Genomic DNA, 25,453 nt, shown 5'->3' on the forward strand with positions numbered 1-25,453 from the left:
TTCTTTCAGTCACATACAAAACATCTATTTTTTTTACCTAGTCCTGTATGGTCTATATTTTAATTCCCTGCATCACTTTTGAGATAGTGCTTACAAAGGATTCTAAAGGCAGTTATGCTCTAGTAATTCCTACTGTAACTTGCAGCTTAGTCATGGATACATAAATTCCAAACTAGGATTACAAAATAGTTGGAAATGTGGTTTTGTGAGAGGAACATGATATTCAAAGTAAAAATACACTAGTTTTAATTATTTATGTGTGGCCCTGGAAAGTTACAATTTTTAAATTATCTATTGCTGCAGCTGAGATTGCAGCTGCACTGGGGCCATTTTCATGACACCTTTTCCCAGAATAGTTTCAGCTGAGCTGAATCCATTCATGGTTTGAGAACTCAAGCTATTCTTTGAACAAGTGGATTTTTCACATTGCCTACAATTCTGGATGTGGCTTTCAAACAGAGAAGCAGTTGATGTAATGGGGTTGGTAAAAAACTGTTTTGTCCTGTGGCAAAAGGATGAGGTTTTATTTAAACTTTCCTGCTTGGGTTATTACTCAAGTTTAACTTGTTGGTGTTTTTAAAATAAAACAGTTTGTTAAGATGAGATAAATTCTAAAATATTTTACTCTTCTGTTATTTGCATTTTGATGTTAATGTATTTTTTCCCATTTTACTTAATGGTTATTCTTCAGTAACACAAGTAACCCAAGTAGTCAGCTGCTGTGGCAGCTGACATAATTTCCTACTGAAACTGTTTCATTGATTAGTTTATTTCTGTTCATATTTTTTACCCAATGGGGGAAACAGTGGTTTATAGATGTGCTAGTCCTGAGCTGTAATTCTCAGTGAGCTTACATCTGGGTGATTGCAGACAAACCACTTGACCTCAATATGACTCAATTAACCCAGCAGCAAAATTGGGTAAACATCAAAATCGTGTTGAAAAGCAGCTGCTGCAGCATCTAAATTAAATTGTCTAAAATTGCATTGTGACAGCATTGCCATTGGGTCTCTAAAGATCAAAATTTTAATTGTTTTTCAGTCATAACACTACATGAAAATGGCTCTAAAAGGCATGAAAATAATGATGTCTCCATAGTTTTGCAACGACATTGCCTGTATGGTCAATGGATGCATTTAGATAAATTCTAGAAAGTGCTTTTTGTAGTTTTCAGATTTTTTTCACAACCATTTACATGTATATCTACTTGCAAAAGGTGTGTGTTTTTATGATTTTGGATCAAATAACAGAAATTTCATCTTTAATTCATCATACAACAACCTTTGAATTTATTGATCTTGAGGGAAACCTAGAAAAAAATGAAGATTAAAAGAAGTTTTATGAGGTTTTTGGAAAATAAATGGCTCAATTTTGGGAAATATTCCATGACAGTCTTTTTTTTTTCAGTAATGCTGGAATCCACATTTAGGAAGGCATGCATGGCCTAGGTGCTCTCTCTCCTGGCAGAAGCAGTAGTAATGTTTTGACAAGATTTGAATTAACAACTTAAGGAATTTTTTTTCAACATAGTGAATTTAAATTATGCTTTTTATCTATCTATCTATCTATCTATCTATCTATCTATCTATCTATCTAATCTATCTTATCTTTCTCATGCAGTCCTTTTATAGTGTTATAGTTTAAGATTTTGTTTGCTATTTTACTCATCATAGTGAAGACCTGTGTTATTCTGGGGTCTTTCATGATCAGCCACTTGAAAAATATTGACTATTAATACTAATCACTCCAGTATTCTTCCCTGTCACTAAAAAAAAGACCTTCAGCTTACTTGGTAAACCCTAAAAACAGGTTTAAATCTGAGCTTGTCCTTCAGGACACCTTATTCAAATGCAATGGCTAATAGCAAGCATGCATACTATTTTTTTCTTATGCTGAAATTTTTAGTGTTCAGTGAAGTCAAACTACTGAACATCTGAGATGTAAACCTAGAATCCTGTTTTCTATTATTTTTATACTATTCCTTAGGTGTTGCATCACAATTTTTATCTCCTAATTATCTTTTATTGTGAATTTCTCATCACAATGAATACTCTCATTATTTTTTATCCACGTGCAATGCACACCTCAAGTGCCAAGTGTACAGTAAAGACAATACATCTTTAATACCATAATTGGCTATTTTTAATCTACATGTTATCTTTCTTTTATCCCCAGGAACCCCATGGAAGGGGTGATTTTGTGAGTCACTTGGTAACCTAACAGAAAATTTTTTTTCATATAATCAAAAAGAGCTTCTGAGTTTATCAGTCAATCATTCTAACTCAATACATTTCCTAAAAGCAATCACATGAGGGAAATCTGATGTTTACTTCAGTATGGAAGCAGCTTTATAGAGTAGAATTGCCTCTGTGTGTGAAAAACAAAATTTTATCGTTGTTTATTATCAATGATCTGCTTACATATATAGCAGCAGAGAGATCAAATTCCTCTTAGTGTTTTAATAATTAATTAAAATTTTTCATTTTGAAAATCAAAAGAAACAGCATACATTTGTCAATGTATGTGTTCAATTATTTAATGTTATATTCTGCTCTACTATATTTTCTATCACTAGGGTAGCCATTGCCAGATGATATTAACAAAATTAAAAATATACTTGTGATAGGGATTACTGAGCAGTCTTTATATAAGCTTTTTTTAAAAGTTAAATATTTAGCATTTGGTCTCACGCAAACAAACACCACTGTGCTTTAAAAAAATAAATATCCGTATCTTTAGTATAATGGGTAAGTAGAAATCTCAGTGGGAATCTTGAAGATGAATTTAGTAATATAAAATACCACAAAATGTACTAAATATAGAATCAATTAACACATTTTGTAAATAGGACAAGAGTGCAACATGAATATCAAGAATTTATGTCCTGTGTCTGACAATACAGACAATGCTTTAGGTAGTCTAATTAAATAAGAATATGTGGTTCTGAAATAGTGAAAAAAGAAAAAACAAAAAAATAAAAACAAACAAACAAAATGGTGAAAAAAGAATAAACAAAAAAACAAAAACAAACAAACAAACAAACAAGAAAAGGTTTCTGTTGGCCTGAGTTAGTTTCATATATAAGGCATCTTATGTGGAGGCAAAACCATGCAGCAGCTGCAAAGGGACACACAACATAGAAAACCAGAATCCAATTTCTATGGACACTTCTTATAGCCTTTCACTTTTGATTCTTTTTTTGCTCCTGTGTAAATGAAATTATTGTAAGGAGCTAAGAACTTATCCAGAATGTGACTGTCCTGCATGGAGAAGTGTGTGCAAGGGTGCTTGCAGATGGATGTTTCAGTGGATGGTTACATGAAAGATGGACTAGGAAACAGTTCATTTCCCACCAGTAATAACAGAGCACTTTGTACAGCCTGGTTCCTGTCCCTAACTGGGAAAATCACTAGAAGTTGCAGCCACAGGTGTATGCTCAGAGAAGAATAACAACAGAAGAAACATTTTTCAATGGAGCACAATACACAAGCACACAACTTGATGTAGATAGTAAATTTGATTTATGTACTGATGGCTTCTGCAAAGGTAGACAGCAGCCCAGTCAGCAAAGGCTTTTCTAAGGTAGATGACATTCCATTACCTGGCAGGATATCTCCCAGGGTTTATTTGATCCTAACTCTTACTTTCTCCTGTTCCAGTGAAAAGACCAGTATGTAGTCCTCAGGATTTTGTAATGCTTTTTTATTTGCAAAAAAGAAACAAAGAAAAATAAGTATGCAGTGGATCAAAATTATTCGTATTTTGTTGTTATTCCTTAGGCAGTCTGATAAAATATAATTCCAAAATTTATTAATACAAATATATACTCTCTTCAAATAAGACAACTTTAAGAGCATATATCCCTGTGGATTAGATAGTTGGATCCCTGCTCTGAGGAGGGCAGGAATATCCAAGCAAAATGTAAAATTCAGACTGTGCTAGTGAAGTACATGTGTCATTATCCATGTACCAAGTTTCCCCTGGAAGGAATTCACAAGCCAGTGAGGAACAGTAGTAGTTAGGAAAATAATGTGTTTCAACTATCTTTGAGATTTCCTAATGTACCATTCCTTCTGAAATGTCTCCATCTAATAATAGCTACACTCAAAAAGCTGCTAAAGAGGATATCAGATCCCCAATGTAGACTTTAAAAGACTGAGGATTTTGCTTTATAGGCAGTCTTTTGATTTGGTTTCTTTTTGGGAGTGGAATATGGATTTCATGGTTCAAAATTGTATTCATAGCTCAGCTGCTGTAACACTGAAAAATGCATACTCATGGAAATATTCAGGAAAGGCCAAATAAACCTTACATTGAACTCATCCTGCTTAAACTTATTCAAGTCCCTCACCTCCCAGATGCTTACTCGTTGTTTTACTGAATTTAATATATTCTATATAAATTATCTATGGACATTAATGTCATTTTTATGCTTATAAAATGTCAGTTTCATTCTTTATGTAAAGTATCAAATTAAATTTTGAAAGGTTTCAGAGTGAGTTTTTAATATTGCTCTACTGACAATGTCAGTCTTATCTCTTTAATGAGTTTTAATAGTTTCCTAGCTATGGCATTTCTCCTGACTATTCTCTGACAAGTTAATAATTGCATATTGTAATATGAAAACGTTGATTTTAAAGCCAGAATTAACAGATAACATTGTATCTATAGGTATAAATTGCTGGTCATTAGGTTAAAGAACAGGGAATTTAATATAGAAATGTACAGATCTAGTATCTGATCACTTGAAAACTAATCATGAAGCATAAATAACAGAAACTAAGTTACTGTACAGGAATTTTGAATATTTGATGAAAATTTTATTTGAAAATATATTACCAACACTGAAACTTTGTAAAGTGGAGTAGTAGAAAAAGGCTAAGTTTTCAAAATCCAAGGAATGGATACAGTGAAATAATGTACATTAAATTCCCACGTCCAGATCATCAATAAAGTTGTTAAACAGGACTGGACCCAAAACTCTGCCCTGGGGAGCACCCCTGGTGAACAGCTGGCTGAAGGTGCTGTGCTTCCTGAACCTTGTCTACTGAAGTGTAACTTTTAATTTTTTGTTTCATAGTCTGCATTCATATCTGAGCAGTTCAATAGCTGAGAGTCATGTTCCTGATGTTCCTATAATCCCAGGTTACTGAAATTATCCACCTTCCCTAGAGAGGACACCTTCTGTGACAAATGGGAAAGGTCTTTACACAGGTGGATAAGGTGTACTTGAGTGGACTACTGGCTAATGAGTCTGTTTTGTGCTTTTTGTTTGCCTTTTTTTTTTTTATAATTAATGTAAATATTTAGTTTTCCTCTAAGTAATTGCAGTAATACATGGAAAATATTTTTCTTTTTAATCCTTTAGGAGTGTCTGCTTGCAGTCACTAGAGATTGTTTCTTATAGTACACCCTGTGTGATTTTGTTTCTGTGTACACAACTCTTACTTTTTTGGGTGGGTTGTATATTGGCATATGGGTTTTTACTCTGTTAGCTTTGACTCTGGTAAGTAACTTTAAGTTCTGCTCAGTTTTAGTGTCTGTATTTTTCTGAACAGAATTCAAGAACTAAATATCTGACTGTCAAAATTACACAGTGTACAATACTATATCTGAAGAAACATATTTTTTCTTGGCACCATGTGTAAGAAATTTGAGTAACAGCTGCTGACAAAGGCAATAACTCTTAAAGTGAGAGCTTTTTTCTCTCTGCTCTCAAGGCTATTTTGTTTCATTTCTCTGAAAACAAGAAATTGTACCATCACAGCATTTTCTCCAGTGTGACAGAGGAAGGTGTTTAAAACTGCATTCCACAGAGATGGGCTGGTTTAGCATGGCTTTGCCACATCTTCTCTGTATTGCCTTTCCCATTTTATAAATATATTATCTGGAAGTGTAAATCTTTCTTTAACCTATATCTCATGATATACTGACTTAATTGTAGCTTAAAGACCCAGACAAATACATCTTTTAATGATTGTTTCTGAAGCACAGTGTCTACTCCATATTGCAGCTTATCCTGTTCCTGTCTGCTTAAAATATGTAAGTGATTTATACTCAGCAGCAGCTCTTCATGGATTTATTTTGTAAACCAACATTATTTAAGGGCTTTAGTTTCCTGTCCTCAACTCTTCAGACAAAAAAATGCTGTTGGAAATTAGGATATTATGCACCAGCTTCTCCTGACTGCTTGCAATAGTTTCTTTAAGAATCCAATTCCCTAACCCTGTATCAATTGTAAGATTTTTTTTTCCCCACTTTGGGGTATTGAAGGCCTCAGAAGAGCAGATTGAGAAATGTTCTGGAGCAGCAGAGCTGGGTGCTGCTCCATGCTGGCCCCTCTGGGTGTGTGTGCTGGATAACCCTGCTCGTGCAGCAGCTCCTGCTCCTACACATCAAGCTGTGCCATTCCCAGTGTTGCACAGAGATGACTCGGGAGATTTTATACTCCTGTTTCCAATATCAGCTCTGTGGGGTGAGCAGAGGAGACTGGGGTCCAGTTAATCCCTTGTTAAGGCACATGGTATCAGGCTGATTGATTTCTTAAAGAATTTACTCTACCTTTTCTTCCTCTTCAGACAGAAAAAAAATAAAAAACCCAAAAAACACCTCTGCTACTAACTTATGCAGTTAAGTGTAAAAAATCCTGTTCACTGCAATTGTCTTTAGATTAGAAACTTTTCTGTGCCATCACTCACCTCAGAGCTGGCCTTCCTCTAGGTCTCTCCTCCTGTCTTTCTGCCCTCTCTGCCTACGTTCTGCTTCTCCTTAAGTACAAATACTTTCAAAAACTTCCTTAAAAGTCTGGATTTTTCTTTTTATCAGTGATTTACCTATGACCAGCTACAGTCTAAGCACACTCATCTTACTTTTATTTTCAGTTTTAGGAAAAAAAGGGTACATTTTTTGAAACAAGAAGTGAAACAAACCATATAACTTTTTGTCCTTCCCTTTATGAAAGGTCTATTCTTCTTTCATGTAAGACCTTCAGTCATGTGCTTTCTTCTTGAGTGTTTATACACAACACCTAAAAGAGGAGGCATTCATTTTTACTGGCGAATTTGATGCTACTAGAATACAAATAATACATTACAATTCTAAGACTTGAACTACAGAAAAAACATATGAGATTTCTGTTAATTTTCAGCACAAAGGAGTTTGTAAGAGAGGGTTTAAAAGCGATGTTGAGAGGGAGAGACAGATTTTGCAAAAATCTCTGCTCTGTTGCATTTATATGTCTTTACTGTTGGGTATCTGTGACCCATTAAAGTGATCACAGAGGCCAGCCTGCTTAGTAAATAGCAGCTGCATCCAAGTTGCTTCAGTTGGCTAGGAAATGAAAGCATCCAAACCCTGGGCTCAACCTTTTAGGAACACAGAATGCTGTGTCCCCTCACTGTTCCCTAGGGAGCAGGCCAGATTGTTTGCATGCACTGTAACACCACTGCCTCTTGGGACCCAGAGCAGTAACTGTGCCACTTCTGCTGTGCACTAATGCTGCTTGGCCTCCTTTTCAGGTGCTCCTGTGTGCTAATTACAATAGAAAATTAAGTGAAATAGAAGTTTCACAGAGAGATGCAACGTGTTTGAATAACAACATCAAAGTGTGGCTAAGGAGGATTGTTCCATGACTTCTGGAGTGATTTATTTTGAATGATTCATCAATTAAAATTATTTCTGGGCCTTTTAGTTGTTTATTGTTGTTCTTGTTGTTATCATTATTGATACTATACAAACAGCAATGATGGTTGAAATTAATTTTGAAAAGCACCAAGTATTCTATTAAAAAATGCATTTACTATGTACTGCTGTCTACTGGAGAGGGGGCTCTGTACTGTAGCTGCAGCTACTCCTCTATCTCAAGACACTTCATCTTTGAGCCAATGTTTTGGAAAGCATTTGAGAACTACTACTGAAAACTTGTGTGATTCTGCATTTATTTGTCTGTTCATCGCTTTATATGACAGATTAAGATAACATTCAAGGTGTTTTTGCTATTGCTGTAGTCTGGATTTAAAAAAAAAAAATGAGGACGACAAAGTTAAAATGTCAAAAATAGTTAGATAAAGAGAGAGCAGGAAACATTTTTAAAAATTTATTAATTCAAATTAGAAAAGAGATCTTCAACCAGTTGTACATATAGTCCTGTTACAATCCTTCCTATATGACCCTTAATTTCACTGAAACCATTTCTTTTGCAATGCTGTTTTATTCTGGTCTTTCTAAAGACAGCTTTTCAGTCATGCTACATTTTATGGTCTTTTTCTGCCTTTTATTATTAAAAAAACTTGGTATCGTACATCAAAGTGGTGTTCTTGTCTAGTCTCCAAAAGTGATGCTTAAACAAGTAATGCTCCTGCCTACCATGTCATCTTTGTGTTCATTCTGTAACTCTGCAGAAAATCATGCAACTCATGTCTAATTTTTCAAGATTACAATATATAATAGCCTATCTAAACCAAAGTAATTTTTTAATATATGAGGGTATTGCTGAGGAGGATAGTATAACTAATAAAATATCATGAGAGAATTAAATGGCAATAAAAATTAAACCCAAATTTTTAATCATAGCTTTGGGATTCAAAATTACTTTCAGTGCCATTAGGAAGTTAATGATTTGCCCTTGAGGTGTGTTAAACTTGGCTGGCTGCCATATGCCCACCCCACTGTTCTCACACTCCCCTCTCTCTATAGGATGAGGGAAATAAGATGAAAAAGATAAAAACAGGAAAATAATTTACCAGTTACCTTCATAGGAAAAACAGACTTGACTGGAGGAAAATTAAGTGCAGGTTTGTGAGAAAAAAAAAAGGCAAAGCTAAGAATAGCTCGCTGCAGTCTCCTGTTTCTCCCCAGACCCAACTTTATTCCTCAAGTCCTCTGTTTCATGTCCACCAACCCAGTGTGGCACAGAGGGATGGGGGAATGAGGGCTGCTGTCAGTTCATAGCAGCTCATCTTTGCCACTCCTTCCTCTCACTTTTATCCTGCTCCAGCATGGGTCCCTTCCATGGGATGCATGAGGATACCCAGGGTGGGCTGTTCTGTGGGCTGTGGTTCTTCAAGATCTACTCCACATGAGCCTTTCCACAGGGTACAGATCTCCAGGAACCCAGGGTCCCCCATGAAATGCAGCTCCAGAAAACTTAGTTCTGCACAGGATCCCCCCAGGCTGCAGCTCCTTCATGGGCTGTGCAGCTGCTGCAGCGTGGGGACCTCCATGGGCTGCAGGTGGGCACATCCTGCAGGTCCTGCAGGTGGGCACATCATCCTGCAGCTGGGCACATCCTGCAGGAGGACACATCCTGCAGCTGGACACATCCTGCAGGAGGACACATCCTGCAGGTGGACACATCCTGCAGCTGGGCACATCCTGCAGGTGGACACATCCTGCAGCTGGACACATCCTGCAGCTGGGCACATCCTGCAGGTGGGCACATCCTGCAGCTGGACACATCCTGCAGCTGGGCACATCCTGCAGGAGGACACATCCTGCAGGAGGACACATCCTGGAGCTGGGCACATCCTGCAGGAGGACACATCCTGCAGCTGGGCACATCCTGGAGCTGGGCACATCCTGCAGCTGGGCACATCCTGCAGCTGGACACATCCTGCAGCTGGGCACATCCTGCAGGTGGGCACATCCTGGAGCTGGGCACATCCTGCAGCTGGGCACATCCTCCAGCTGGGCACATCCTGCAGCTGGGCACATCCTGCAGCTGGGCACATCCTGGAGCTGGGCACATCCTGCAGCTGGGCACATCCTGCAGGAGAACACATCCTGCAGCTGGGCACATCCTGGAGGTGGACACATCCTGCAGGAGGACACATCCTGCAGGAGGACACATCCTGCAGCTGGGCACATCCTGCAGCTGGGCACATCCTGCAGGAGAACACATCCTGCAGCTGGGCACATCCTGCAGGTGGGCACATCCTGGAGCTGGGCACATCCTGCAGGTGGGCACATCCTGCAGGTGGACACATCCTGGAGGTGGGCACATCCTCCAGCTGGGCACATCCTGCAGCTGGGCACATCCTGCAGCTGGGCACATCCTGCAGGAGGACACATCCTGCGGCTGGACACATCCTGCAGCTGGGCACATCCTGCAGGTGGATTCCTGATCCAGCATGATCCTCCATGCAGGCACCAACCTGTGTCCCCATTGTCATATGCAGGGGAGTCTGTGCTCCAGCACCTGGAGAACATCTTCCCCTTCCTTCTGCACCATGCTTACAGTCTGCAAGGCTGTTTCTTCCAGTTTTTCTCTAGATCCTCTCCCACAGCAGTTGCCCTGTGGTTTTTCTGAAATGCATCCTTAAATAAGCTTTCCTAGGGACATGGCCTGCTGGGCTGCTGAGCTCAGCTGTGTCCTGAGGCAGAGCTATTGCAGCTGGACCAGGGTCTGTCTGAGCTGCTCTCTTCTCCCACCTCTGCAGAACTCTGCTGCTAGCACCTTACCAAACAAACTCAATACAGCCCTTTATTTTGCCTGGTTCTTCTAATCTTCCTGCTCTTCTCTTCATCTGTTTGCTGTTTGATACAGTCTGCTGTTTAATCTGCATCTTGATTTCACTCCTACTAGTTCTCTGATGTTACCACCCTGTTTTTACACATGGCTATTTGTATAAAGATTGAAAAAGTAGAGGACAAAATGGTACAGGCACAAGGATGCTAGAAATAAAGTAGGAGTAGCTTTATCTTTCATACATTCTTTCTGAGTTTTTCATCCTGTGGTGTGTTAATTTAGAAATAGGGTTTATTTCTGAGAGTAAATGTTTAGATCTGGATTTAAATTACTTTTGTGATATTTTGTCATATTACTATTTGTGAGGAGTGGGGAAGTAGTCTTTCTGTTTCAGTTCCTCCTCTGCAAAATAGCACTTTTACACTTCACAGATGATGAGGCAAATGTATTAGAGAGAGTGAAACACTTGGCTGCCTTTGGCTGAGGCAAATACCTGAGCAGAAGATGGATGGCATTCTGTGTCTGAAAACTTCTAGTGGCAAAGTGTACCCCACTTAGTTTGGATGGATGGTTACTGAATTATTTTGTGTGCTATACTCTCTTTGTGCCTATTGGATTGCTGGATTGGTTTCAGAGACAAAAAGGGATAAATAAATCTGAATTTTCTTGCTTTTTTTCCCCTTGGTGAGGTTTCCCTTTAAAGAGGGAAGATGGTTCTATGAAAACACACCTGGATTAAAGTGGTTATCAGATATTTGTGTGAACACAATGCCACTTTACTGGATGTTTGTATTTGGTGAATAAAAAAGGTGATAATTATATAATGGTCAAATAGAGCAGCTGCTTTGAAATCTAAACTGAATATTTATAGACTCTCTCCATTTAACTGATTTGAGCTTTCAAAGTCTTATGTTTCATGGGAAATTGTGCTAGAATTGTAACCCATAATCTTCTCATGTTCCTAAAACATGCAAACACACATATGATGCATATAGGGGCATTATCTTCATATTAGCTAGATTTTGTTGACAAAAAGAAGATAGATCATTTAACAGATATATAATTTGCTGTCTTCATTGCAGTTTTATAAGAGACACTGTTATAAAAATGGGTATGACATTTGCATTTCTGTTTAATTGCTGTGGAGTGAACATAAAAAGATAAGAGAGCCAAGAGAGCTTATTAAAACTGAAATGAGGGCAAGTGATAAAAGAATGATATTTTAGTGGTGCTGCAGTCAGATCTGACACTTTCCCCACAAAAACAATCTTATTCAGGGATTTTTTGGTGAGGAGAGAGGATATAGGGATTATATAACAACTCTTCTCTTCTGAGCTACACTTGATATACAGGATCTCTCCATGCCTGTATTTTAACTTGAGGGCTCAGTAGCCTTGGGGACACTGAGGAAAATAATGTGACTTTTTCTCTGCCCTGAAGTAGCTTCCTTTTTCCTTTTTTTCCCCCTGCCTTTTTTTTTTTTTTTTTTTTTTTTCTTTTTTTTTTTTTTTTTTTTTTTTTTTCTTTTCCCTTTTCTTCCCTGTGCAACATTACATGTAGGATTGCATGTAGGGTCTCCTGTGCCTCTCCATGGCATGCCTCACAGCAACATCTCTGAATTTCAACCCATCCAGTGAGATTGAATAATTGAGAGTAATGTTTGAAAGTATTGAAGCCGTGTTTCATAATGTGAAATGTTTCATAATGTCAAGCATTGGGAAACACTAGTCTATATTAGGCATGTAAATGAGTTAAGTTCATAATGAAAGGTAAAGTATAATCATATAGCTAATAACTTAGTCATAATTTAAGTACACAGAGAGGTAGAGCTAAAGATATATAGCAATCATTTAAGTCAGGGACTTGCTAGTTTTTATTTTAATGACATAATTAAGGCAATTTTATTATAAAGAAATTTGTAAAAATTCTCCTAGATTTAATACATTAACTATCTACATGTAAATGTGCATGTGCTGGATACTGTTTTAGGGATTTCCCTCTGCTTTTGAATATCAAAAACCATCTTCCTGGCTGAAACCACCATTGATATTTTTACTTGAGACTTGAGTCTAGCAGTGCAGGGAGCTACAGCAGGGAAGTGTCTTGGAAGAATCTGTGTGCTGGAACAGGAGGTCTGTCCCTCCTCTGGCTGGGCATTTCAGCAGATTGTGGCAAAATTCTGCTTTGTCAACAGAATAAGCTCAGCTCTGCCAAGTGCTCAGCACAGCCTTCAGTCACAAAGAAATGATGAGCTGTCACTGAGCTGATACAGGAGCAGAACTCCATTGCACAGCTTTTCTCCACCAAAAAAAAAAAAAAAAAAAAAAAAAAAATTCAATTCTGTTCTCTGCAGGAAGACTCATAACTCCTGACATGAAGCTGTATTAGCTTGCACAAATATTGAGAAATTCTGCTCAAATAAGTAAAATCTTCCCAAACCAGACTTGCTTTTGTGTCCAGTCTTGCTTCTCTGGAAATGACAGCTTACAACTAATCTAAAAAGGATGAACATTCCCCTGAATTTAAGAGCTTTCTGGGACTATCTTATAAATAGTGACATAGCCTGAATTATTTCTAAGCCACTATAACCACTGGATATGGCTTCTCCTTTAAGTACACATCTTGTTTGAATAATTGTGTATGCTGATGTTCTGAAGGAAAGATACACACAAACCCCACAATTTCTGGAACTAAGTCATCCTACTAGTTTGGTTTAGCTCCATTGTGTGAGCATGAATAAGGAGCAACCAAGTATTTTATTTCTACTGAAACTTTATCTTGCTGTCACAGATAAGATTCAAGTGCTAAAAGTACTTTTAGGTGCAAGTTTGGTTTTGGTGTTTTATGTTTTTTTTGCCATTCCTTTGTTTACTGGGAAAGAATAATCAGTAGCATGCATTGTGAAATAACTGAAAAACTAAAACAACCACATATGAATCCAGGAAATCTATCCTGATACAATTTTCCTATGAGTGTCTTTTACTGTGTGAAAGCAACTGGTTTTATAACTATTTTGCTTTCAAATTCATAGACTGGGTTGTTTTCATGCTAAAGGGATCCTGGAGTAACTCTGATGCTTATCAGAGCTATCATACATCAAAATTGATGCTTACCTTATGCTGCAATGTATTTGAACACATTTTTGAGTTCTGGCCTTCTACATAAAACTCACATGTTTAAGGTATTTTGACTTTAGGAGAAATGAGCCAATAAATTTTCTGATTCAAACATACATAAAATGTAGAAAACTTCTATTTCTTGTTCCACTTTTGATAGCATAGCTTTCATTTCTGAGGCAATTTGCACTTCAATGCACATACATGTATGCATTAGATTAACAATTGTACTACAGTCATTTGTATTTTGTGATGTTCAAAAATTATCTATTTAGAAAAGAAATTAACAAAATAACAGAAAATTTGAATTTAATATGAACCCGTAAAGAAGGTGCAAATAAATACTTGAGGGCCAAATATTATATTTTATAATAACAATAACAATATTGTCACTAACACCAATGAGCAGGAAATTGTAACATTAAATTGAAAAATGTACCTCAGTGAATTGAAGACTGTAGGGCTTCTGCTATTGTTTTTAAAAGTATCAAGATTATCTCATAAATTTCAGCCTGAACATGAAGAAAACAGAATATAATATGAGGGCTTCAAAGTCATGTTTCTTGAAACATTTGTGTCTCATGAATATCTTGCAGTTTAAAAAAACACTTTCCTTGGATATTTTCCTTGGTGTACTACAGTTTGTGCTCTTAAAGACCTCAGCATTTCACTGTTGCTCTTTATGTTTCAGAAATTGGAACCTGAAATATTTATGAGTCATTTTTCTCCTCAAAAAAAAATAGAGGAAAGGGAAAAATTATACAGAAAGCATCAGTATTATGGAGTAGCTTTGCTGATGCACAATTACAATGAAAGATTTCCTATAACGAGCTCTGTTAAAAAACAAACAACTCCTAAGTGGCTCAGAAAGAAAAAGGCTTTTCTGATTTTTGTGTGTTTTCAGTCCCTCCTCACAGTATAGTTATTTTGGTGACACTTACAATTACTCTATCCTGAAATTTTATCTGGTCTTTTTGACAGCATTCTATATTTCTTTTGTTTGTAGTAGCTACAGAATGGATTAGCTTAGGAGATAAATATTTCTGTTTCTTTCTTGAACACCAAAACAGGAAAAAAAAATTTTTTGAGAATATTTAGGATTTAAGGAAGTTATATTGGGACATTGTCTATATGTTCATATTTAATTATGTACTGATGTAAACATAATGCTTACATAATGTAGACAAAATCATGGTTGAAATATATTAGAATGGGGGTAAAAATGGTTGGTAGAAGGAAATTAAAACTCCAGAGAAAAATCTGGTAGAAGAAATACTGCTGTAAAACTGAAGTTTAGGAAAATAGAAGTTGTATTTCAAATTTTTTAGGAAGATGCAGAAACTGATTAGACATTTCGTGTGCATTTGCTTTGGATTATAAAAGTTTCAAAAAATCATTAGAAAACAGTGTTACCAAAATATGAAACATTCAAAAGTAGCCATGATTACACTCACAAACTGACTGCTCTTGCCACAACATGCTGTGATTTTAAAGTCTTTAGATTAAATAGCAAAGAAAGGACAGTGAATGCTTCATAAAAAATAGTCTTAGAGAGAAACCTGATGGGATCTTTGCCAGGAGAGTGACTAAGTGAGCAGAAAAGAGCATTTATAGAGAGAGGCAAGGAAAGACCCAGCTAGGAAAACAAGGGACACTGGGAAGAAATCTATAACCTGTCAAGAATGTTACCCTGTATGATCTGAGAACTGGCTGATGGTCTCTGCTTTAAAATGAATATATTGATACCTTGTCTGCTATCCCACATGTAGTGCCAAGTTAGTCACACTCTAGTGCCCAAATGATTGTGGGAAACACAAAGGCTCGATGAGGGGTTAGGGAAGCAGAGATAGGTAACAAATCCCCACAACCTGTAAGCAGAAAACCACACAATCACTTGGAGATGTTCCCTACTGGAAAGGCTTTTGGACTGAAGAGCATGTGGGGTTTCCTATGGGATTCAGGGAGGAAAAGCATTTTTTGTTTATGTATAAAATATTGCTGAATGATCTTTTGAAGTGATTTTGAGCATGAATCTTTTTTAAGTGGAGGACCAGAGGTACAGAGAGTAATGTGCAGGAAGGAAATGGAGTAGAATATAAAAGGTGAGAGGACAGTAGAAGAGGAGTTCAGTGTAAAGATGCTGATGGTAGGTACTCTAGTTTGAGCTATATAATATATCCCATCTCCTCATTAAAGGCAGCCCTCCATGTGGGTGTGTTCCCTGCACTGTGCAGTGTTGGTGCAGGCTAGTGAGCTTTGGGCTGGCCCTGCACTGAGCAGGGTGAATTGTCTGGGGACAGCAGCTGGTGGGGACTGCAAACCTCGTGTGCCAGCAGCTGGGGCAGGCAGTGGTCCTGGGATGAGAGGCTAAAGCCAGGCTGGGAGCACCACACTGAGTGTTTGTGTGAATTCCACTAGCTGATTCAACCTGAGCAGCTGGAGGGGAGGCACTGGCTGGGTCAGCTCTGCAGTGCATTATTCCAGCAAGCACTGGGTGTCTGTGTGAGCAGCCCTGTGAGCTCATGTGTGTGCCCACGTGTTGGCTGCCTGAGCTTAGCCCAGCTGCTGGATGAACCTGGAGATGCAGCCTCTCCTCATCCCTCTGGCTGCTAGATTCACCTGGCTCTAACAGAGACACCAAGAGCACAAGCAGAAGTCATGTTGCTGAACAAATGTCAAGAAAATAGCTATTTAATTCAAGTTGCCCTGAATATTAAAATACTTGCAAATGGATATTAATTCATCCATGAAAAACGTGGCAAAGTGTTTAATCAATACAGGAATTCACAGGTTCTCTTTGTTCTTTCCCCATATGATTAAAAAAAAAAAAAAAAGACTGAAATAGATTGCAGAAACAAAAATAGAAAGAAAATGTGGTACATAAATGACAAACTAGGTTATGTTTTCTACTCATAAATAGTTTATATATTCATTCATTCTCTACCTATTGTAAAAATGGTGGCAGTGTTTTGAGCCAAAGTGTATTTATAAATGGAATTGAAAATTTTTATACAGCTATTCCTATATTTAGATAGTGGGGTATTTGTGGGTGAAGCTAGGTGACAAAGAACAGCAGATGATTAGGCTGGCAGCACCAGCCCAGCTGGAAGCTGTGTCCTGCTACAGGAGGAGGCAGCCAGACAAGCCAAAGTGGAGATCCTGCATTTCTGACAAATGAAGTGGACTATTCTTTGAGTCCACCACCAAGAAAAAATGTCTGAGAAAGAGGTGTCTGCTGCTGTCCCTCCTGCATGTGTGCTTAAAGGTGGTGTATAAAGACTCTGGCATATAAATGTTGCATTGTGGTGCAACTAAAAAGGAAGTGACTTTCAGTTATCTGAAAAAAAAAAATATTGTTCAGTTTATCTTTTATTTTTGAGGTATCAATTAAAATGTGTAAAGCAAACTTCATTTTTGTGAAATGAAAATAGCTTACACAAGCACACTTGATTTAGGTGAAATTATTCAAAGCTTCTGAGTAGAAATGCTCTCATACATTCATATTGCTGCTGTTCATATGACTTTGGATTTTCATGTCTGGATGCTCTGGGTGATTCATGCTTCTGAGGATGACATGTAGCAGCAAGCTTGAAAACTAAATCAAGAAATGAAAATGTATAACTATAGTGTCTGGCACCTGCCTGTGCCTTATCCTCACATGCTGTTTGTTTGGGCAGCCAGTGCTTCTGAAACCTTTTCATTTGTCACATCAGAGTTGTTTGCCTTGGTGGTAGATAATTATATGGGACAAATAACAGTATAATTTCATATACTTGAAACTTGAGTCTCTTCTGAATTCTCAAATGTGTTGTGTTGTACTTTGGATCAGACACTGGAGATAGAAATGTAACATTAGGAGTGATTTAAGGTCCACAGGTATTGGTTTTATGCTGAGGAAAACATGAAATAATTTATTTGGGGATTCTGTAGAAGAAAGGAATTAATAATTCTTTAGCATGGGTCACGACTCATGCTTTGAAAATCTTATAACAAAGAGTGTGTCCCTCTGGCTGTCCCAGCCTCTTCAATGAAATATTTCCAAAAATCATCAAATAATGTTTACCTAAAATGGCTCACTGAGTTTTTTTTTGTTCCCTGTAAAGATTATTGTTTTTCTACAATTTCCCTTGACTGTATGGACATAAAGATGGTGTTTAGCACTCTTAAGGGCAGAAATGCAAACTGGATAGAAGCTCTGGAGGCTGAACTGAGAACACTTTCAACACTGGGCAGAGCTGGTAGCACGGGTGGGTGGAAGACTTTGCTTGCTCATGTTTGTCTTCAGGGATGCCTTTGATAGGAACATAGTGCAAATACTGGTTTATATTGCCTGAACTTCCATATTCCTGATCTTCAGCTACAGCCTGAAGGGTATCAGGATCACATTTTAGAGCTTAAAGTTAGAGTGAAATAAAAATATTTATTACATCGTTACAGATCGCGCTGAGGCAATTTTGGAAAGTATTTTGAGGTAAAGCTGTTCGTATGAACACAGTCAAAAATGGTTAAAAGCCAAGTTTCCTGTGTCCTTCATGGTCCTCAAAGGAAGGACAAATCCAAATTTTGTTATTTCCCTTTCTTTATTGATTTGTTACTTCAAATTCCATCGCCTTTGGAAAATTCAGAACTTGCTTTGAGGTCTTCAGCAGTATAAATTTCATAAAAATTCTTGCACATTTCTAAATTTCTGCTTTAGTAGCAGCAATAAGAGCTTTTCCAAATACTGACTTTTCTGCTGAGATGTCATACTATTATCTTCCTTTTATCTGAATTGTTTCTTCTTAGGAAAGTAGGTGTAAAACAAGTATAAATAAAACTGAAGGGGTTGGGGATTTTTAAGGAGGGTGTTTGGGTTTTTTTGCAAGGGGAGTGGTTTATTTTTTTTTGTTTCTTTGGTTTTTTGGGTTCTTTAAATAAATGTAGAAGTCATAATTCTAGGATTTATTTAGGTTTTTAAATTCAGACTTATCACATCTAGTTGGAGAATTTTCAGCGGTCTGGAGAAGTGTCATCAGTATGCTAGGAAACCTTGAACCTAATAAATGTGATGATTTTTTAATGTATTCCCATTTTTACTGGGCATATATGGGAAAGAGTTATGGAGAGATTTTCAAGGGAATCTTATTAATGTGCAAATGTCTTTCTTCTAATATCTATAATAAATGTTGTAATTGTCAGATATCTCTGTCCATATCTACCATTAATGAGTAACTTTTCAGAAAATAACACACTCATGCAGAGTTAGCAACAGATAAATATCTAATCATTCAGAAACAAGACAGATACCTTCCTGGGATATTCGTTATGCATCTGCTTGACAGCTGAACAGAATTAACTTAGCATTTGAGACTGAATGACAGGGTCTGTCTTTATCTGAGAACTGTGTGAGTTCTTTAAGCCAGGGAGGGAGCAAGGGAGAAGCCATTTAGCAGCACTGCATTTTCAATGTTTTCAGTTTTAGTGCTATAAAAGAAGGCCAGTTGCATTTGCAAAATGGATGATTTGGTCATAAAGACATTCCAGTATTTACTGACCTTCTGAGTCATCAGGATGCAGTAACACTCAATTGTTCCTGAACACAGAAGCACAGCTGCTGGAGCAGGCTCTGGTACACCATACAATAGACATAATTTTAAGGACCTCTACCTACAAAAAGTCTGCATTTTTTCTAGTCATTCTCATGCCAAACCTATTTTTTTTTCTGTCCTTTTTTATATAATACCTGGAAAATTTTTTTTTTTTTTGGTTTTTTTTTTTTTTTTTTTTTTTGGTTTTTTTTTTTTTAATTTCGTTTTGTTTTGTCTTGTCTTTTGTTTTTTTTTTTTGTTTTGTTTTGTTTTGTTTTGTTTGTTTGTTTGTTTGTTTTTGTTTTGTTTTTGTTTTTTGTTTAATGGTTCCCCTCCATCCCCTGTGAGTGAAAAGCCACCTGAGAAAACTGAAGTTCCATGAACAAAAATATATGCAACTTTGAAGAAGAGGATTTGGGGGTTCTGGTGAAAGCCAAGTTGAACATGAATCAGCAATGTGCCCCTGCAGCAAAAGAAAAGGTGAATAATGAGCTGTACTGCATTAGGCAAAGTATTGCCAGCACACCAAGGGAGGTGGCCCTTCCTCTTTACTCAGCAGTGGTGAGACAGGAGCACAGTGTCCAGTCCTGCTGGACACTTGGTGCAAGAGAAACATGGAGAGAGTCCAGTGAAGAAGAGTGAAGGTGATGAAGGAGCTGGAGTATCTCTGCTGTGAGCACAGGCTGAGAGGGCTGGGACTCTTCACCCTGGAGCAGGGACAGGAGAATCTCACTGACAGATACACATTTCTGTAGAGAGGATGCCAACAGGATGGAGCCAGGCTCTTTTCAGTGCTGCCTGGTGACAGGACCAGAGGCAATGGGCACAAACTGGAACACAGAATATTCCATTTGAACATCAGGAAACACTTCCCACCATGAGGGCGACTGAACCCTGGCACAGGTTGCCCAGGAAGGTTGTGGAGTCTCTATCCTTGGCAATATTCAAAAGTGGTCTGAATATGCTCCTGGGCAAACAGATCTAAGTGTCTCTCCTTGGTCATGGGCATTGGACAAGATCATATTCTTGTTTCCTTCTGATCTCTAACATTTTGTGATTCTGTGAATCTATAAATGAAAGAAATGGGTGGGAATAATACAACTCTATTAGCTTGTAATTTTTGAAAGAAGCATTTCTGCTATTCTGACATATGGTGCCAAGTACGTAAGGGTAAGGGTATAAAAATTACTCTTCTTCAGGATCATTGGTTCCCAAGAAAAAGCAAGTGCCATCGTGTCCTGATTATGAGGACATAGTATAGCTAGAGGCATTTCATGCTGTGGCATTATCTCCCTACTGCAGTTTGTTGAAAGCTAAGGGGATTTTCATCTGTAAGGGTACACTTTTGCACAGCTCTTCATACTTCTGTCTCCTCTGGGAATATAGATTGATCTGCTGCAGTGAAAACGTTTAGTATCATTCTGACACATCTCCATTCTAGCACTTTATGACTCACTGGCCCAAAATTTCTTCACTAATGATCCTGGAAAGCCTTACTGAAATGAGTAGCTAATTTAGCATTAATTTGTAACTAGCACTAAAATATCAAATGTGCAATTAAATTCAGACTAGTGGCAACCCATATTTTACTCATCCTATATGCCCTGTCCAGTACAATGCTTTTTTGATATATTACTATCCTTTTTAACTACCTTTTAACATTTTTACCTGCAATCCATAAGTGCTATTCTCTGAATTTCTGATACCAAATATTTTTATAGAAAGTTATTTTTTAAATTGAAAATTTTTCATACTAAATAACATGTAGGTATACTATTATTATGCTTTTAAAATTTTTATATAGTAACTTTCTTGAATCACATACCTCTAGTATAAGTTTTGCAATTATTGGAATCCCCAGCATTAACATATTACTGGTTTATAGACACGTATGTATAGACATATAGACACATATTCTCTGTAAGAAATCTTTAACTTCCAATAAAATTTATTTAGATTGATATTCATATACTGCAAGAGTGCAGACAGAGTTACATTATAGGAATATTTTTGCATATCTGTACAGTCAGATTGTGGAGTTTTTTCTTTTAATGTATCTGAAAGGAAGCTTTAATGTGAAAGAAAATGTTTCATAAGGAAATTAGTTAATTTTATGTAATTTTGTCTTCCATGTAATTTCCAGTACAAGTTCATAATTAAGGTTATTGCCATAATTTTGTTCAAGTATTTTGTACTAAGAAAGTGAAGTTTTATTAAAATGTAGAAATCAATATCAGATTGAAGTTTCACTTTGATTTTCAAAAAGAGAGATGGAATACAGAAAATTCAGTGACATAAAAATTTACACATTTTTTTCCTAGTTTATCCAAAAAATAAACTTTAGGGTATTATAAGGATGATAAAATTAAATTCCCTTTGTAAAGGCTGATTTTTATTTAATTTTTATTGTTCAGGACATCAATAAAAGACCTTTCACATCAGTCGCTATCTCCCTCTTATGAAAGGAAAGTATTATTTTAATGCAGTTAGATTTTGCATTTTGACATTCTCTTTTGACAGGTGGAGTGATGGGGAAACTCAGGATGGCAGTGTGTACCACTTGTGTCAGAAAAAGATAATATGTGAAGGTTTGGCTTCCAAGGATGGAAACAGGCATTAAAACCAAGCAATATTTTCTGGTGTGTCTAATTCAAACCTATTGAAACAAGTGTCTTGTAGAGTATTGATATTCAAATAGTCCTGGGGGCTCGTGTGCACTGGGTTATTCCATAGTATCATGCACATAATTAGGTGACCCTTGAGGGAAGAAATCAGTGCTTATGTAATTCAATTGAGGTCAAAAGCAGTTTCCAAACTGGGTTGGCCCCCCAGGGTATGGAAGCAGGAGATAATTTCTAAGGCACAGAGGAAAATTCCAGCTGGCTTCTGTCCATCTCCCTGCACTTTTCTTCTGTTTTCCCCATACCTGCTGCACTGTCCCAGCACTTGCAGCTCTGTTGGAAGCTTTGTGGAAAAGGCAATCTGTGATTTCAGATATCAGAACCAGCGAGTGTGGGAGTCAGACATTCCAGAGCCTGGGGGGAAAAAAAAAAACAAAAAACAAACAACCACAAAACCAAATAACAAACAAAACCCAAATCTAATAAAAGGGAATCCTGCAAAAAAAGTTTGTGCACTGCTGTCCTGAATGAATGCTCCAGAAGCCACTGGGGGGGCAGTGACCTGCTGGGGCCACCAGACCCCCAAGGGGACCTCAGTGCACAGGAATTGTCCTGGCCTTCCTCCCTCACCCTGTGCCAAGGCCTCAGGAGTGTCCTCAAAAAACCCTGCTGCTATGTAGAGGCTTTAAAAATTTTTGTGTGAAAGTTAAAAGCTCACAAAGAGCCTTTGGAGTCACGGGCCAAGAGCACGAGTAGATTATCAATAACGTGTTTTTGTTTCTGTCTTGAATGAATTCTTTTCTCTCCAGCTTTCAGCCATCCAAATAACTGTAACAGAAGTTACTTGGACTGAGAAAGGACAAAATTGTGTCTGCAAAATCATGAAAAAACTAATTAATGAAGTCAACAAAAGTTTGTCCCAGAAATGTGGTGGACCATTTATAGAAAGTGGATGTGGACGCAGTGGCTCAGTTCGCATCTTAAAATTTAAAATAAAACTGCAAAGAAAAGATTTTTCTCTGTCTTTCTTTTAAATGTCCAGTCTTGAAGGAGTTGGAAATAAAGTTACTTTTCCAACTCAGTAGGAAGTAAAGTTATTTTCCAACTGTGTGTGATGAGGAGAAGCATAAGAGAGATTTCCTGACTTCCTGTTTGCTCTCCAGTTTGTTTACCCTGGTAAACAACAAAATGGCAAAGCACCAGAGTGGACAAGTAACAGGAAGAGTCCCACTTTCCCTTCTGTCATGAATAGGGATGAGGAGGGATGCTGCCTGCACAGTAGAAATCCATCACTGAGCTCTCTCTGGTGAGGCTGGAGACTGACAATTACCAGAGGTCTTTTTCTGTGAAAAAAGCAGAGTTTTGTTGATAAACCCATCTAGCTCATTTTAGAGATGTATTTATAAAGAAACCTTGCTTTAAGTGCTTAATTTTCAAAGCAACTCTTTTAAATGTAGATGGGAATATTGCAAAAGCTAAAGTTTAGAGAAGCTATTCTTGGTCTGTCTGTGTTCTCTTGTCTCCTTTCCTCCTTGTGTCTCCTCTTCTCCTTTCCTCTCTAAAAAGTTACCTGTTCATTTAACTTTAAGATAAATTTGATTTAAATGTTTTTTTTCTCTTAAATAAAAAATACAAAACAGCTTTTATCTTCCTGGTTTTGTATTTTGTTCTTTTAGATCTCATCTTAGCACTTGAAAATCTATTGAATAACAGATGAAATTGAAAACCCTCATTTATATGTATATAAAGGTTCTAGCTAATTTTATACTTGTGAATATTTGTGACTGGTAGATTAGGAAAAAATTAATTTGATAATTTAACACCTCTTCTTATCACCATGTTCAGGAATAAAAAAGGCAAACAAGCAAACAAAAGAAATGCCCCAAAGATCATGTGATAAGTGAGTTAAAGCATAGTTTAGCTGATGCCAGCTTTTAAAATCCCTTAAACTCATGTCATAGGTTGTTTATGTTTTTGGTTTTTTGTTTTTTTTTGGGGGGTTTTTTTTTGCTTGTTTTATTTGTTTCTTATCTGGTCCCTCTAGTAAGAGACATATGGAAAACTTTCTTACTTCTAGCACATGAGCATTTTTACCCTCTGCAGTTTGTGCATACTCCAGACAGCTCTTCTGCCTGCTACATTTTCTGTTGCCTCAGAGGTTTTACATCTAATATACCCTTCATGCTCTAGCCTCACCCCCTCTTTCTCCTTCTTTTTCCTCCTTCCTACCTGGGGACTATTTAATTTTCTTTCTCTCTTTCTGTACTGTGAACCCATTATCTTGATTTTCTTACCTCATACTGTTTGTGTTGCTCTGCCTTCTGTACCTGCCTCCTTTTGTTTCATCCCTACAGCCTTGGTTTCTGACACAGAGCATGAGATGAGTCAGATTGATAGCACAGCTAGTATTTAAAATTGAAATAAGGGAGTCTGTGTCACCAGTGGGCATCTGGAACTGTAGGGTTTGTTGATAATACTTTGAGCTTTTAAAAGAAAATTCTTTTAGGGAACTCAGCAGATAAAAATGCACCCAAAATTTTTCAGTACCTTGTATCTGACAATTTAGAAAGATCCACTTCAAACAATGAATTTAAACATTCTGAAATATTTCCAAAATGCTTCTCTTATGGAGCAGGAAGCCCTAGTTGCATCTGCTAGAGGATCTGCTGTTGCGATGGAAACTTGGATGTGCCTCAGACAAAATTCTGTCTCTGGCAATTGACATTGTCACTGTTGCAGAACAGAGTTCTTTAGCACATCAAAACATTTATTCATAATTTTTGCAAAATTCACTCCAAATACTGAAGGATGCCTATGCAAAAATTTTACTAACCTTGCTTCTTCAAAGACTGGGAAGACAGTAAAATGTCCTCCTTTATTTTTCCCTGCCATGCCCTTCTAGAAATATTTAAATAATGAGATTCAGTAACATGAAGAAAACGTGATGCTTAAGCACACAGGATGGAATGAAAGAGAATATTTAAATGTGAAAATTGTATAGCCAAACAGCTCCCTGTACACTGCTCCCTGACATCCAATAACAGGACACTCATATGGCTAGTTTGCTCTTCAACCTGAGTTTGATGAATTGTTCAGGACCTGTCTCCAAGGATGAGTCTTCCAAGAACAAAGAAAAAGCATTTTACCAATCTGGAAAACAGAATTAAGTGACTTTTTATAATATTTTCAACAATAAACAGATAAATAAAATATTCCAAGTAACTACTTAATGAAGAAATAATTTACACTAGTGAAAATGTATTCTTTAAAAAGTGAGTAATTTTCAATTGCATGTAGAGGTGAGAATGGGAATTGGCTCTTTACCAGCTTAAATGCAGCAAGAGTGATCCATATTCAGTGGGTCTTTTCTTTGGTTTGCATAAAGCTTAAACAACTTTATTTGCATTATACAGCCAGATTCTCAAACATGGTAACAAATTATACTTACTTCTTCATTATAAGGAAATAATATTGTGTTTGTTTTCCTTACGAGTCCATTAATTAGATCAACAGTTAAGGATCATTCTGTTCAAAAATTTACATTTCTAAGACTATTCTCTAATTTAAAAGTTACTTACAGGGTTGCATTTTCTGTAGAAAATTGGACTCTAGAGTTCTTTGAATTAAGTTTTCTTATTCTTTATCCTTAAGTATTTCTATCCCCTCTTACTGAACAGAAAAAGG

The 25,453-nt window shown here is 37.1% G+C and overlaps 1 protein-coding gene across 1 annotated transcript in view; it reads left to right on the forward strand.

Moving 5' to 3' along the window:
- Nucleotides 1–25,453, forward strand: part of IL1RAPL1 (interleukin 1 receptor accessory protein like 1) — a 669,427-nt gene that overhangs the window by 383,492 nt on the left and 260,482 nt on the right. The window lies entirely within an intron of this gene.

This window comes from Oenanthe melanoleuca, chromosome 1 (genome assembly GCF_029582105.1).
Source record: "Oenanthe melanoleuca isolate GR-GAL-2019-014 chromosome 1, OMel1.0, whole genome shotgun sequence".
Lineage (NCBI taxonomy): Eukaryota > Metazoa > Chordata > Aves > Passeriformes > Muscicapidae > Oenanthe > Oenanthe melanoleuca.